Source organism: Rana temporaria, chromosome 1, assembly GCF_905171775.1.
Source record: "Rana temporaria chromosome 1, aRanTem1.1, whole genome shotgun sequence".
NCBI classification, from domain to species: domain Eukaryota; kingdom Metazoa; phylum Chordata; class Amphibia; order Anura; family Ranidae; genus Rana; species Rana temporaria.
The window spans coordinates 651,739,558-651,744,412 of NC_053489.1; positions in this window are offsets into that span (position 1 = coordinate 651,739,558).

Consider the following 4,855-nt stretch of genomic DNA (forward strand, 5'->3'; position numbering starts at 1 on the left):
TTTTTCAATATTAAACCTCATTTATATACTGTAGCTGCTTTTTAACCTCTTCCATACTGGGCAGTTATACACACTTCCATACCAGGCGTATTCTGGCACTTCTCTCCTACATGTACAAATCATAATTTTTTTGCTAGAAAATTACGCAGAACCCCCAAACATTATATATGTTTTTTTAGCAGACACCCTAGGGAATAAAACGACGGTCATTGAAACCTTTTATCTTGCACGGTATTTGCGCAATAATTTTTCAAACGCCTTTTTTTGGGAAAAAAATTGTTTCATGAATTAAAAAAATTTAAAAACAGTAAAGTTAGCCCAATTTTTTTGTAAAATATGAAATATGATGTTACACCGAGTAAATAGATACCTAACATGTCAAGCTTTAAAATTGCGCACACTCATGGAATGGCGCCAAACTTCGGTACTTAAAAATCTCCATAGGCAACGATTTGAAATTTTTTACAGGTTACCAGTTTAGATTTACAGAGGAGATCTAGTGCTAGAATTGTTGCTGGCACTCTAACGCACGCGGCGATACCTCACATATGTGGTTTAAACGGCGTTTACATATGTCGGCGGGACTTGCGTGTGCGTTCGCTTCTGCGCGCAAGCTACCGGGGACAGGGGCGTTAAAAAAATAAATTTTTATTTCTTTTTTTTTTATATATTTATTTCTTTTTTTACACTTTTTTTTTTTTTAATTTTTTTTTTTTTTTTTATCACTTTTATTCCTATTACAAGGAATGTAAACATCCCTTGTAATAGGAATGTGTGTGACAGGTACTCTTTATGGAGAGATGCGGGGTCAATAAGACCCCACATCTCTCCTCCAGGCTGGAAAGCATGAAATCGGTGAAAAAAAATTCACCGATCTCATGCTTGTGGTTGCTTAGCAGCCGCAATCGCGGCTTTGTTTACTTACGGGGACCCGGGCGTGACGTCATCACATCGCGCCCGGGTCCTCCGACGGTCATAGAGATGACTGGTGACCATCTGGTCACCAGTCATCTCTATGCTTCCTGCGAGCGCCGGACGATTCGTTCTCCGGGCCCCCGATGGCACGGGAGAGCCCGGAGAAGCACCGGATGGCGGCGGGAGGGGGGGGATGTCCCCTCCCGCCGCCTGTAAGAACGATCTAGCGGTGGAACCGCCGCTATGATCGTTCTTACGTTGTGCAGAATCGCCGGCAGTTTAGAAGGATATCTGAATGATGCCTCTAGCTGCACGCATCATTCAGATAACCACCCGGAAAGCCCAGGACGTCACATGACGTCCACTCTGAACGGCAGAAGTTCTTTGTGGACGTCATTTTACTATGGGCCGGTAGGGAAGTGGTTAAACAGGAACTCTACCCCCCCCCCTATTTATTTTTCAAATCCCCCTTAAACGGTTGTAAAGTCTGAATTAAAAAAAAAAAAAAAAAAAAACATTCTAATGCAGCAGCACCCCTATTACTTACCTGAGTCCCATCTCTGTCCAGTGATGTCCATGAGTGTCTTGGTCATCCGAGACTCTGCCTGAGGGGGCCTGGCCACGCTGGGGCTCCGTGTCTAAATGGACACAGGAAGCTGGGACTTGGCTTGGGTGCACCCCATAGCAAGCTGCTTCCTGTGGGGGGCACTCAATATGAGGGAAGGGCCAGAAGCACAGAAGAGTGACCTGAGAGGAGGATCTGGGATGCTCTGTGCAAATCCACTGCAACAGAGCAGGCAAGTATAGCACAGGGCTCGACAAATCCCGGTCGCCATGGCGACTAGAAATAGTGTCCTGGCGACTTGGCTTGGAAGGTGGGCAACCTTTTTGTGAGCTGGCGCCATCTGGTGGTGAGCCGTTGGTATTACAAGTTAAGCATTACAAGTTAAACAGCAATTCTAATGTCATTTTTCACTATTTTCACTGCCATCTTCTTCCCTCTAATTAGAACCCCCAAACATTATATATATTTTTTATCCTAACACCCTAGAGAATAAAATGGCGATCGTTGCAATACTTTCTGTCACGCCGTATTTGCGCAGCGGTCTTACAAGCGCACTTTTTTGGGAAAAAATTACACTTTTTTAAATAAAAAAATAAGACAACAGTAAAGTTATCCCCATTTTTTTTTTTTTTTATATATTATGAAAGATAATGTTACGGCGAGTAAATTCATACCCAACGTGTCACGCTTCAAAATTGCGTCCGCTCGTGGAATGCCGACAAACTTTTACCCTTTAAAATCTTCATAGGCGATGTTTAAAAAAATCTACAGGTTGCATGTTTTGAGTTAGAGGAGGTCTAGGGCTAGAATTATTGCTCTCGCTCTACCAATCGCGGCGATACCTCACATGTGTGGTTTGAACACCGTTTACATATGCGGGCGCTGCTCACGTATGTGTTCGCTTCTGCGCGCAAGCTCGTTGGGACGGGGCGTGTTTTCTGGCTCCTAACTTTTTTAGCTGGCTCCTAGATTCCATGCAAATTCGTCAACCCCTGGTATAACATGTTTGTAAAGTCTCTGTTATTTTTATAAAAAAAAAAAAAAAATCACTTTAAAGCGGAGTTCCACCCTGAAAAAAAAATGTTTTACTTACCCTAAATAGCTGTTGCTATGCAGAAGTCCCGAATCTGCCTCTTCATCCTCCGTGGTGGATTCTCTTCCTCCTCCTACACTCGGTTTCTTCTTGTGAATGGGGCACGCTGCATTCTGGGAACTGTGTGTATCCCAGAAAGCAGCCGGCCCATTCACAAAGCGCCGGGCTGCTCGCACATGCGCAGTAGTAAACGGGCAGTGAAGCTGCATGGCTTCACTGCCTGTTTCCCTTACTGTGGATGGCGGCGCCTGGAGCTGCCAGGATCGAGGATCGGCCTCGGCAGGGGCTGACATCGCTGGCGACTAGGACAGGTAAGTGTCCTTATTAAAAGTCAGCAGCTACAGTGTTAGCAGCTGCTGACTTTAAATTTTTTTTTTTTTTTACCGGACCTCCGCTTTAACCTTTTTCACTGTGTTGTCCTTCATAAACATACTTGCACTCGGAGAATCCAGTGATTCTCTCCAGTAATCTGCCATTTTGCTGCCGATCACCGGGTCCGGCACTGTCATCTTCCTTTTCTGATGTCCTCTGGGAGTCGGCTGTCTGATCATGCATCGCAGTGCACATCCAGTAAAGGGCCCCTGAAGCCTCCTGGAATGCTTGATGTGCAGGAACCAGCGGGCAGGTTGGGGACATCATTCTTACCCAGGGCTCGACAAGCCCTGGGCGCCAGGTCGCATTTGCGACTAGAATTAGCGACCTGGGGTATCTTGTCTCCGTGCTCACCCCCCGGCATGCGATCGCGCCGGCTGGTAATTGAGGCGGCGGCTTTGCGGCCTTCTGCAGTCCTATGCTCGCTAGCTTGCTCGGTTAACTGAGGGCATTCCTTTAAATTGCTTACACTGGCGCCCTCTTCTGGTGTCCAGCTCTCACAGAGCGGTATTGATTGGAGCACGGCAGGTCACATGACCAGAAGCGTGTCACAACCAGGAAGTGTCTGCAGACAGTATGCAACGAGGAGTGGAATTGGCAGAGACTGCAAGTATAGGGGCTGTATAGAGGACAAGCTGTGCAGCTTTATAGGGTGCACTGACAGAAGGGAAGGATAGACTGTGCTATTTTCAAAAAACTAGGAGCACTGGCTGAGAAGAATATTTATAAGAAAAAAAACGCGCTGAATAAGACTGGTCAACTTATTTAGTGGGTAACTATTTTGTTCTGAATGTAGGTGAAGATTATAAGAGCTCAGTGTTTTGTGTGAACTCTATTTGTGAATGGGGCTTGGGTATCTAAAGCAATTTGTGGAGACATCCAAGCAGCTCTGCGATTTAGGGCTCACGCCTGTACTGGAGATACAGCCAAACATTGTGCTGGTCAGAGGAAACATAAATGGACAACAAAAAATTTGAAAAGTGCCAAGAGAAGAGGGATATGAAGCCTACAATGTCTTCACTGGAGACAGAATGGAGCCTATATCTCATAGTGTTTGGACATCTTTTTTCTTTGGAAATCGCACACATTCTCCCTGGTGTAGCAGGCACCCTTTCCATGACAGTGGGTGGACAGAGTGTGGGGCAGCGTCAGTTACCTTTACACCCCCCCAAAGATGGAAACTTATCCCATTAATTTTTTTCCCCCTTTTCATTAAAATTTATATTAATTTTGAGTTTGCACTGTCTCCCTGCCATGCCACAGCCGTCACACAGCTGCATGCCCCTATCACACAGACTGTCCAATCAGATTTGTCTGTCAGTTTTTCAGGCAGACCTGATCAGACCCTCCAGTCTCCTCTATGGAGCGATGGATTTCAGCGGACACTTGTCCGCTGACACACGTCACCAATCCGATCCTGTCTGCCACAAACGGATAAATAGTGGTCCTATTTTCCGGATCAGATAGCATCGGACAGGCGGTCTGTTTCCATCTGATTGCCCATATAGGAGAGCACAATTGTGTCTGTTCTGCATAGCGGGGAGGATACAGACCCGTCAACTGCCTGTTCAGCGGGGATCAGTCAATTGCGATACACGTTACATATCGCCGCTCACAAACTGGCTCCTAAATTTTTTAGCTGGCTCCTAGATTCAAAACACATTTGTCAAGCCCTGTTCTAACCTAGCTGATAGACATGGAGGTTTGGGGTTCCCCAAAAACGTTATTCAAAATAACCAAAAAGAAAATTTAGATTTTGGAAAATGAGGGGGGGAGGGTAGGGGGGAGCAAAACTTTGCGAAGTAGGTCAAGGTGAGGGTTCGCTAAGAACTTTGTATGGACTTGGCTTAGATTGTACCGACAGGGTACGGGTTATGTGAGTAATCTGTGTCCAATTTCTGAAGTGTAAT